This window comes from Argopecten irradians, unplaced genomic scaffold (genome assembly GCF_041381155.1).
Source record: "Argopecten irradians isolate NY unplaced genomic scaffold, Ai_NY scaffold_0349, whole genome shotgun sequence".
Taxonomy (NCBI): domain Eukaryota; kingdom Metazoa; phylum Mollusca; class Bivalvia; order Pectinida; family Pectinidae; genus Argopecten; species Argopecten irradians.
The window spans coordinates 48,829-61,666 of record NW_027187816.1 but is presented as its reverse complement, the minus strand read 5'-3'; positions in this window follow the sequence as shown (position 1 = coordinate 61,666).

The following is a 12,838-nucleotide window of genomic DNA, read 5'->3' as shown; positions in this document are numbered from 1 at the left end:
AATCTACAACTACTCCTATATCTTTTTCTTGGTCTATATGTTGCAGTGTTTTTCCATTGAGCTGGTATTGTATAATTTCCTCACGTTGGTTTCTTGTTCTCTGTTTGTGTATCCTCATGTGTTTGCATTTATCTGGGTGCATTTTTAGAAGCCACGTTTCACTCCATTTCGACATTGTATCTAAATCACTTTGCAGATCTAAAGCATCATCTTTGCCACGGATAGCCTTGAATATTTTAGTATCATCCGCAAATAAGTATACGTCTGACTGCACTATATCTGGAAGATCATTAACAAATATCACAAATAATAAGGGTCCAAGAACCGATCCTTGTGGAATTCCTGATGTTACACTTGACCATTCGGAATTTTTGCCATTCACTGTTACCATTTGATGTCTTCCTTTCAAAAAAGATGAAATCCAAGTTTTCATCTGCTGGTTGAAATTATATGAGTTTAATTTATTCAGTAAACGGTTGTGCGGAACTGTATCAAAAGCTTTCTGATAATCCATGTATATACAATCGACTACGTCACCTTTATCTAAAGCAGTTGTCCATTTATCCAAAACTTCTAAAAGTTGTAATGTTGTTGATCTACCTGATAAGAAACCGTATTGTTTGTTGGAGAAGTACTTGTTTTTCCTCATAAATGTTACTATATGATCCCTTATTAGAGTTTCTAGTGTTTTACAAATAACTGACGTGAGACTTACAGGCCTATAGTTTCCCGGTTCACACTTATCTCCTTTTTTGAAAATGGCACACACTCGAGCCCTTTTCCAATCATCCGGGAGAGTTCCTGTTGAAATTGATTGGTTGAATAACTTCGTTATTGGATATGATATTGTACCAGAGGTGTTTTTCATATGTGACCACTCATTTATGAAAAAATACTGCTAGGGACTATTTACATAATGATCAAAATACGAAGCCTCACTCACTATCAGCTGAGCAGGGAGTACCGGGTAGTAGGCCTTGGTACGTACAGAAGCGGTCCGGAGCCGCGTGCTCGTTTGAACTGTTCTCTTCACTATAACAAGTTGTATTAACACTCTCCATGCGTCGTAATGTTTACCGAGTCAGTTGTTGGGATTGTCGCTGCTCCATTGCCTTTCCTTTCGCATTTTAGGTGAGTCAGTTGGTTGTTTTGGCGGAGAACTTTTGGTTCAAAACTACGGTAGCCATATGTTTTGTTTACTACGGAGAGTGGTGGATGTTGCGCATGCGTTAAGATTGAACTGCACTCATAGCCGGTCGGGAGGACTTTTAGGATTCCCATAGATATTATTTTCTTCGCATGTACAGCGATTTTGACGGAAAGTTTTATTTTTCTAATTCATAAGAAATTATACCGGATATATTAATACCATTTTTACCGATTTTACAGTCACTTGCCCGACTATTCGCTTTAACACACTGTATTTTACTTTCAAACAATTTTGATGTAAGTCCGAAATTTCTGTTTTTTACTGTTTTCGACTTTCATTTCGCCCCAGACGTTTCGCCACATGATTTTTGAACATTTAACATTCAAGATTTCGATTGATTCAAATTCTAATATATTATTTTATTTATTATTTTCAAAATGCAAATATATTCATTAAGATTAACATACTGCAGTTTACTATTCACAATTTTGGTATTAGGTCAAAACATCAATTTTATTTTTATGTTGGGCACTGAGTGTCGTTACAATCGGAACCCCTCAGGCATTCTTTTAAGAATTTTCTCGTTTACGGAAAGTGCCGAAGGTTTTTTCCCGATTGAGTGTCGTTAGTGAGCCGAATGTTTGTGTTTCTTCCAAATCACTTGAACGCTTGAAAATAAAAAGCAATACATGAATAAAACGTTCGTCGAATCATAAAAGCGTTTTAACCGCTCGATTATATAATGAGCTGACTTCAAAGCATCGCAATCACGCTGATGAGATTTTTTACAGTGGTTAAATAATGGCGCCCGCAAACTGAAGCTGTCAGTGTGGTTTTTTCTTATATTTTCATTATGTGTTACCTTAGACCGAAGGACTATTACATAGATATAGAGCTGTCCTTTGTTCCGTTATCAAAGCGTTGGTGTCATTATTACTTTAAATTCCAACGGACAATAAAAAACGCTTTTACAGATTAAATGTTATGTGTGCACCTGCGTGATTCTTACAAACACTTGCCGTTAAATCATTTGTGCATAAGTTGACAAAGGTTTCGTAAACTAAGAGACAATAAAAATATGCGTTCTGATTTATTTCTTCAGTTAATCTTCGCCACTCTTTCAACTGATTTATTATTAATAAACCATTGGGCGTCTATGCGGCTCTATTGACGACACATTAGCGAAAGCAAAGGAACGTACTGATACTCCGATACAAAACAAAGACATCAACTTGAAGTGGGCAACCAACTATACGTCATGTATAGTTGTACAGGCGTCATCATCCTTGTATACGTTTACATCTATCGGTTACGTCAGACCCGGATGTTTAAACTACTGAGGAATGCTTTTGTTGACTGTAAATACTACCTGCACGTAAAACAAGTTGTCATACCGCTTACTTGTATTTGTTAAGTAACTTCCGTTAATATGATTTAAATGAATAAATATACCCGAGGACAAGACTGCATATTCTATTGTTGAATTAAGTTGGAATAACTCCTACTACCCGTGTTTTATATCAAGTCTATCACATAATTTTCTAATTGTCTGAACTGTTGTTTAAAGTATCTCTTTTTTTCGAAACATCTTATTTGATGGATAACTTCATCAATATACAGCATCTGTTGGCATCATGGACACGTTAAAGACACGCCTACAATATACAGTTAATTAATCGATCTTCTTACAACATGATACCTTGTTCTAAAGACAAAGGTCTATTTGTCTATTTTGTTATCTATTTTTCCATTAGTTGGACAATTATTAAATACGCTTAAAACTCGTTTTTTGTAACGTTTTAGCATTTTTGTCTTAAGCAGGTTATCTTTGACAAAATCGGTTTAAACAGCATAGTTTTGATACTGAATAGGTAAGACGATTTTGTTTACATCCAAATGTAGAATTGTCCATGACATCATTTTTCGGTTTCCTCTATACTATTCGCGGACGCCATTTATAACCATCCCAACATACAGTTGGTAGTAGACTAAAGGTTACACCCTTGTGCACACGGAGTGCACTACGTTTAGACTACAGGTAGACACGGAGTGCACGAGGTTTAGACTACAGGTAGACACGGAGTGCACAAGATTTAGACTACAGGTAGACACGGAGTGCACAATTTTTAGACTACAGGTAGACACGGAGTGCACTACGTGTGAACACGGTGTCCACTACAGGTGGACATCGTGTCCAGGTACATTGAGACCTAGACAGACAAGGTGATGTGTTACAGTTAGGGATCGGGGAAGAATAAGTTCTTCAATTTGAAATAATACATAATTATAATTTTTAAGTGTTTATTTTTAACTCTGGAATGATACATAATTAATACCGTGTGGTTGATAAACAGGCATTAAATTATTGCCATCAGAAACATTGTAAAAAATAAACAAAATATTGCCATCAACAGGTAAATATCTGTGATGTCTGACATAGTGCACGCGCTCATGTTCTGACATGATAACATCAGCCTTGTATAATTCCACAGGTGTCCGATAGATGTCGCTCTGTTACAGGTGTATAAAACCGTTAACGCAAGGTTCATCACTCTATGTTCAATAAAGATACTGTATGTACGGTAAATTTACTGAACTATATAGACGGTAATGAATGAAAAAAAATTAACGTGCCTTATTTAATCCGATAGACTCATATGAATGAATTATTAGACTTGTAATTATGAAAACGTAAGCACACATGAAATTACTCGCTTCAGGTTTGCAATGTTGGATGCGAAAAAGTAAATCAAATACTGATTCTCAATTGTGTCCTACTTCACACATCATTATTTTCATACATCTCCTTTTAGGACAAATCCTTGTAATCTGTAGTTGGTTATCGTAATATTGAATAAATTGAAGAAAAACCATCACAATTTAGTATTTTTATTTTCTTAACTTTTACAGTTTTCTGTTTTTTATAAGGCGAGGGATTTTACAATTTATTTATCTAATTACATTTTGAATATTAAGTTCATATCAAGAAAATAACACGAATACGAAACCAAATAGGGTCTCTCAAAAAAGTTAATAAAGCGTTAATGCACGGAGAGTAACTTAATATGAATGGCAAACATTGGCCAAGTCTTCAACATGAAATGTAAAAAAAACCGAAATTTATTAACATGGAAACTGGAAACTGAACATTCCACAAAATAACAGCTTCTGTATACGATTAAAATCACAAAAATCTATACAGTATTTTCTGTGCTCCAAGTGAAACTATATGAGTGCAATTAGGCTTATCAATTGTATAACTTGGAAATAAAAAACTATAACACACATAGTTCACAGACTGTAAATAACTCTAAACATGGAGGTATCTATGTTGGAACCCTGTATAAAGGTGACACCAGCCATGACATCTAACACCTCGGTCTGTAGTAGAGATGCTATAAAATGACGCCATCTATTACATGGATGGTACAGCCTAATCTCCCAGGTGCACCTACCGTCACAGTAAATCACAGTGATTTATACTAATGGACCGTCACTGACCACCGAATTTGTTGATGACGCTCGGCCGGTCACGGATGAATGACCGTCTATATCAATATCTGTTTCCACATAGGAAAACAAACCAGTCGATGGTTACAAGTACAAGGTGCCGGGTCGTCTGGAGGTAAGAAACTGATTGGTTATGTTTCTTGGTTTTGTTACAGATACTTGAAACAAACATTGATTGTCCTTGTAATACTGCAGTTAGCATACCCATATTAAATTATATTTAAGAGAAAACGATTTAGGAATTATTCAAACAGAACTGCAGAAAAAATAACATGGTGTCGTGTATTTAATTTAAACATTGAATTTTTATGGAGTGTCATTATGGTCATTACTGAGGATTTTTGTTCGTTATGTCTAGGTAATGTGGATTAAGAAATTAATCATTTTCAAATTAGGAAATGGCTGGTTTCCGGTATATTTTTTGTTTATATTAATTTTATAAACAACATCCAATTCATATATATTTTCAATATTTTTATATATATTTAATATTTTATATATATATTTTTTTAAATATATATTTTTAATATTTTTGATGAAACCATGCTTTAGCATTAATACCATGATCATAAACTTGATTTTTGTGAATGCTTTTGAACAAAATATTATCTAGGAATTCTTTATTCTTGGTCAATATTTTTTTTTCGTTTCATATTGAATGTATTATTATTTAAGTCATATTCCAAATCGGAAAGCGTGACAGACAATATTAAAATGCGTTGATCATTTCATTAACATGACGAGTTTAATATATATTGCAGACACGAAATTATAATTAACGCTAACGATATATAACTGGTAATATATCAGTGTGATCAATATCATAGATATACATATGGTGCTGCTTCATTAATAATTTTCAAAAAGTATTAATATGCAAAACTGTGTATTGTTTCCGACAATAACCAAAATGGTTACAATTACTTATGCGAACAGAAAACAATATCAAATTGTAAAGAATAGTGTTTTCACAATTATACACGTGTAACTTGAAACGATCAGTACATGCACACTGCAAGAGCTTATCACTTGCTCAAACTGATTGGTATTTTAATATATTTTCCTGTTTAATCAAAATGGACTATACTGCATACTGCAAGCGAGTGCGGTAAAAGGAATATATCGTTATTGTCATCAATAAATGTTCTTTTCTTCCCTCTGATCTATGGACTGATTTATGTACTCAGAGAGATACCAAACACAAATACCCCACGGATTGTCAATGTCGTTATAACAATACCCATTCTCCTTACAATGGCTTATGGCGATTGTGGATTGATATGTTCCCCGTGTATGTTTGTCCCTTCTTGTTTCCTGGCTGTTTGTCTTAGCAGAATCTTGAATGTGGATTGCGTTAATGGTAATTATTCAGTATTCCCTCTTACCATTAATTTGATGTAATATTGTAACAGTTTGGTAGGTATTATTTGTTTTCACCATAATTTGCGGTACATCTATAGAAAAAAACATCACTTTTAATAAACATTGACTCGTATGTATACATGTTTTATGTAAATAATCCGTGAAGATTTCTGTGTTATTTCTAATTAGATTAAGAAACTATGCAAAAACATTCTTATAATTCAAACTATAGATAATCTCAAAATTTCGATTGCATTTTGTAGTTCTTTTTTCTATGATATCATTACGCCATTTTATCAGCCAATCACAAGCGACGTTACAGTTGGCGATGCATTTTTTGTTTTATGGAATGATAAAGTAAATAAGCATATTGAATTATATAGATATAGGCATGATGACATGCGCTATGTAATAAATTATCTCAGACTTATGAATAAATTCATTGTCCGTGCAAAAATCAAGGAAAGGGACTGTTGAATTTAAAGGTAATCAGCCAAATATGAAAATGTGTCGTTTCATGATATATACATGTACAATACATGTATTTAAACAATCATAGTTTCCTAATTTCCACATTATCATCGGGCACGCTGTGTCTATTCCATCTTTCATATGCCTCTGACATTGTGACCTTCAAACTGAGCCCCAATGTCGGAGTCAGGAATGCGTCCATAGATTTATTAATTTCGTTATGAGGTATACATCACAAATGACTATCTGTAGTGTCAGCATCTTCTGGTTTACATTTGTCTTCAGTAAGAAGGAAATGTCGGCTGGAACTGATATGAACATAACCTCGTGTGACTTTAACACCACCGTGAGTCCATCCATCGTCTAACCGCCAGAATTATGAATAGCTCTGTATGACATTCTCACTTCCATTAATAGTAGGTCCCATGGAAATATAATACAACCTCAGCTCAAATAGGATTCTATACCAATATTTGTATTTATCAAATTATGAAGGATAAATGCCATTTGGAATAGGACGGCTGCTTGCCGATTAGCTACATATGTAACCGGGATTAGCGAGGTGCGCCCCTTTAAATGTATTCCTTTAAAAACTTAATAAGCATCTGTGGATTATAATTATTAAAGCGTAAGCGTCTCTAACTTAATTATTAGTATTTAATTTACAGATTACCCATATTATGGCTGATGTCAATGCAATAACGTACTTCAGTCAGGGCACAATTTCAAAAGTCACAATATGTTTGTTCCACTGGAGTTAACAAAATACTAATGGAAATATCCGCTACAATATCATACTTACTTAAATAAAAAAGACGTTTATGAAATATTTTAATATCTATATTTTTTTTAATTAACAAATAATCCACTAGTTTCTAAAGCATCCGCAGATGTAATATTCAAAATTCGATACAAAAGAACTCCTCTTTATAGACATGGTTAATTAGAGAATGAACATCTTTCTGTAATGTTGTTTGGTGACTGTGACCACACAGAAGCCGATAAAACACTGGTGTAGGACATTATAACACAAACTGTCTAACAACAGACTGTCTGCTCCATCAGGACAGTGACTCACACATCCGGTGATTTCCACGACAGCTAATGCTACTATACCTGTCCCGTATGTCCGTCACAGACAATAGACCTGTCCGTCAATCCCCAGGTATCACAGGTAATACATGGTAATTGATTTGTACCTTCTCGTAATCTTATATTTTATCGTTTATAAGATTATGGACTAAAATATCAGTTATTGTTTCATGTTTTCGACCACAAATGTTATGTTAAAAGAAACTTTGTCTTTGCCTTGATGTGTTATCGAACGAAAATGTCCATTGTTAATTAGTTTAAACAATATTTATTCATTTAGTGATAAACACATCAAAGAAACACAATTTAACAAAGGATGACAATTTATTGATTATTACTCGTGCCCTCTCCGGGCCTCGAACTCACGATCTACGGCACCCGAATAAAGGACGTTTCAATGACGAAGTTCGATATGCTGACATGATCACTGAGAAAATTGTCAATTATATTTATTTGGATTCCTTGATCGCATTGTACAAACATACATGGATAGTGAACATTAAATATTTGGGAATTGGAAAATGAGTTTAAATCGTATATAAATTCCTTTCCGAGAAATTGTTGACTACTTATCATTATGATAATTTTGTGGAGAACGTAAAAATGAAACTGACGCTTCAAATATGTCGGTATGGCGAAATATCCTGTTTTTTATTGTTTCTTTAATCGAAGAAGTGTATTTACTGCTGAAGAGGTTATGATGTATCAATAAATGTGTTTATATACAACATATGGATACATGGAACTTTTTATAAATAGCTAACGACCGTAGCAATTGAACATGGATTCTTCACCCAATTTCATAGGTCACTAACCCGTAAGAATAACTGGTACATTGTGTACGTCTTTACGCAAATAAGAATAATAGCATTTTATTCAAACGACACCGTTATGCAGTGAACAATGTATTTTATAAGCAAGTACAGGTAATATCTGTATAGCAACAGCTGTTGGCCAAATAATGCCTGTAGGGTATAAAATCGATTACTGTTTGGAGATTAAGGTTATAGATATTTTGCAACATTTCGCTATACACAAAAACACAAATCGAATCAACTGTTTATATGATTCTGATCTAAGCTTCATTTTTGTCTTGTTTCAAAACTGAATCATATAAAAGTTGCTTAATCTATATTTAGTGTAATGGTTGTTTCATTCAATCTACCAAGTAATGGAAATGGAAAATATATTGACACTATTAAACTTTTTTCTATTTAATTTTTAATGTTTTTGATTGATGGATGATGACAAATATTTTTTTTTTAAATATACACATTTTAACCCCCTTATCAATTGTATTACGTAAATAGATGTCACGACAAAATTACCAAATTAATGACTGCGTCTTGAAAGCAATCCAGATCTACGTAAGTAAACAACCCGGTAAACAATACTGTATCCTGTGGCCATAGTACGAAAATATCACCATGGATACCTGAAGGATATGGCCTTTGTATCCTAATTACGTCATAAGTTCTACAATGTAAAAAAAACAACTACGACATCTCTGACGAAAAAGTCTGGATTACGAATTAAAATCCATATTAACTTACAGAGAGTTTCAGGAGAGAATACGATTTACCTTAACATTTGAATCACAGCTATGTAATTACACGTAGTTCGAGAGTAGTGTAATTAACAGTACATATTTAGACTAATAAAGTAAGTGTTCATTCCTAGAGAAGAAACAATGAGGTAAAATACATGCATATCATGGTCATTCTACACTTTTGTTTTTGTTGAAAATCGGAATTGTTTAGAACGTTCATAAGCTCTGGCTTCGCAATAGACGTTTTTGAATAATTTTCGATTTTGTGATAGATGCGTCATTTGCATGTTTCTTATTCCTGCTGCTGTTGCGACACTAGTTCGAATTATGTGATCTGTTCCCGTTCATGTTTGATTTTATGAATAAATCTCATCATGAAATCGATATTATTCTTTAGATTTTCGATACTACAATAACAGTTTACTCTAATTCCAAAACCATAGAAACTAGAGTATAATGGATAAACAGTAACTATAAAATGGTCAATTTGAAAATAATTGTATTTTTCGTATGGTCATTCATAAGTATTGGTAAATTAAGTATCTTAGAAACTCGACATTAACACCAATGCTATCAAGTTTTTAGAAGTATCACGTGTGAATAACTTTATAAATATATCAACACAGTTATGCCAAGTATGTAAATATACCTGGTGTGTAAATCATGTTAGTTGGGTATAAATTAAAGGAGACAGATATCATTTTACAGTGGCGGTTCTAATGATACATGCATTTAGTCGCACATCATCGAGAAGATATACTGCGGTCTGTCGGTATAAGTTATGGGTATATACAAAACTCGGATGTGAGCATAAAATCACATGAGCCACATTTGTATCATCTGCAGAATCATTGCTTACATACCTGGAAACGGTTCTCAAGTTCATCAGAACATTCTATCAAGGTTTATCGATATTTTTATATAATGTTTGGTACTCTTATCGTTCGCATTCCCATGAAGGAAAATATGAGTCTAAAGTCATAATTTAAGATAAAATTGATAAAATGACAACGTAATTACTGAGCCGTATGTCAAATTGAAAAACTATTCCATGATAAGATCTAGGTCACGATGACATCCATCATACAAATCGAGGTCAAATGCAGACCTCTAAAGTCTTACGTTCTTAACATTCAATATGTAAATTAGTACGTCAGGTAATATCCTCACAGTTTCTTCATATAAAAGGGGTCATTTTCATATTTACTTATAAATTAAATGACCAAGGTGTGCAATTATTACTGAACCATAACCTACCTTGTTAGTCATATGTTTATGAAATGACTTTTCAACAGCTTATTGTATGTCTTTACTAAACATATAGTTAGTGCTTATTCGTGAAGATAAGTACAAAAAGGTACAGTATATAGTTATTGTGACACTCGTGTGCTATTAAGTAGTCTTAATACTTCTTGGAAAATAGAATAGACAGCAGTAATATCCTAAATATAGAAATTATGGTGAACTTACGTAAGGTTTCATTACCGATGTGGCCGGGAATAAAACAAAAATCTAACAATAACTACAATCTAAACGTACCCAAACATAGAACACACGATTACTGAATAAGAATCTGATCTGGTGAGGGTTCAATCTCGTTGAAGTCTCGTTTCAACATTAATAAAAGAGTTCTAGTAATATCCAAAATCTAATTTTCTCAATCTGTAGCAAGTTACCAAATAGAAAATATATAGAAATAAGACTTTTATTGCTTGTAGAATGTTTTATACACATATTTTAAGAAATGATCAATTTGGCGGCCATTTTGAAAAGGTGCTTTTCTTACATCAGTAGTACTTCAATATTTTTACTTATTCCTTATTAATTTTTTGCTCGCCGGTACAACAACATTTTTAGCTTTATCAAATTAAGTTTTGCTGTAAATATTTTTTTAGGTTTTCCAAGATGAAAGTGATCAGCATTTAAGGTTGGGATCATAACCTATATGGTTGAATTTTTTTACATTTTAGTAAAGATATGATTTTAATTTTTAGCAAAAAATGTTGAAACATAACACAACGCCGGCACATAATCCTGGGCACCTAAGAATGCCATAGCCAATAGATAATTAATTAAATATATATTTATTGTTATATCATGGTGACAGCAAGGACCAAACATTTGTTTTTCAGTACCTTTCAAAAATAAATGGTACATTTTCAGTTTACCAAATATAAAAGACCTTACCTCATGTTGGAACTGGAAGTAAACACAGTACATGATTTTGCCCAGTGCACTATATAATATATATTTTAATCATATTCAATGTATTTAACTGACCATTTAAATTTCAATAAAAATAAAATAATTGAATTAAAAATTAGTTTGAAATTTTTAAAAATATCAAATGAAAAAAATGTTGGCATTTTTTTAATCGGACGACACTTTCCGCCATTCTTCCACTATCGCCCCATTGTAACACGGTACGACTGCATTTTAAATTAAAACTTGAGATTGTATTAGAATTAATATTGCCATTCTGTACTTTTTTATGTCCGAATAAGTTTGTTACTTTATTAAAATTAGCTGAAATTACCAGTGCGCAAGATCATGTGCCACACAAGATCATGTTCTTTTCCTTTACTTTGTATCGGGACAAAAATCAAGCTCACTGACGCCCTATTTTTATGATAGTTTTAGAATAAGCAACTTGTTTTCATTTGAAATGCAAAATTTTAGGATAAGTTATTCATCAGGACTTGTTCTGTCATGCGTTGAATCTGCCAAATATTGTAAAAAAAGGAGGTATTTTCATCTTCAAATTATAGGGAGTATCGGGTAACATATACAGCTGTTCTGAGCAAATAAAATGGTTTAGTGTGTTGTATTATAATTTCTTTTGGAGAAAACATTGGTTTTGTCAATTTTGCGAATACTCATCGAACAACTTATTTGCAAAATATTGCTTTAGGGTGTCGTATGTATGTCCACAATAGTAAAATTCCGGTAAAATAACAATTTACATCAAATAGCAATATTTTAATTGATAATAGCTTAAATTCAAGCACACCACCATATTATTTTAATACAATTTTTATTTTTGTATGAATTTCTATTTCAAAAAATGTATTAGAAAAAAAGTTAGTCATCAGAACATTTTGATATTTCACCTGAGCAGTTCCTTAACCGACAGTATTGATTAATGATAACAACTATAAAACATCCTGAGCTTGCAACTTAATTTGAATATCGTGATTGTACTCTGTATTTTGAAATAAGCGACTGCTGTTTTTATTACATGCTATAAAATACCGGCAAAATGTCATCGGGATATCATACTCCATTGGCTTATCAGTGGTTAAATACATAAAGAAGTATATGTAATATTTGTAATATTTGATATAAAACATTGATAGTTACAATTATGATACACTGCAATCATACTCGATCTTGCATTCTTCATGTGTTTCTTCTTCTTATGGGTAAAAAGTGAATGCATTCAGTTTTTAAAAATACCTGAAGTTGGCTACCTTTAATCTTACATACTGCAATTTAAAGGAAATTTGCTCTATCTCTGCCCCCATTATATTCTAATACATATATAGATACGAATGAATGCGTGTGTTAATTTGGTGGAGTTAATATAACGCTGATATTTAAAAGAGTATCGAATACACCAGAGACTATTACACACGCGTGTAAATGTCCCGTATATATATATACACTGAGAAAATCCGTGTTGATTTTGTCTCTATTCAATATTA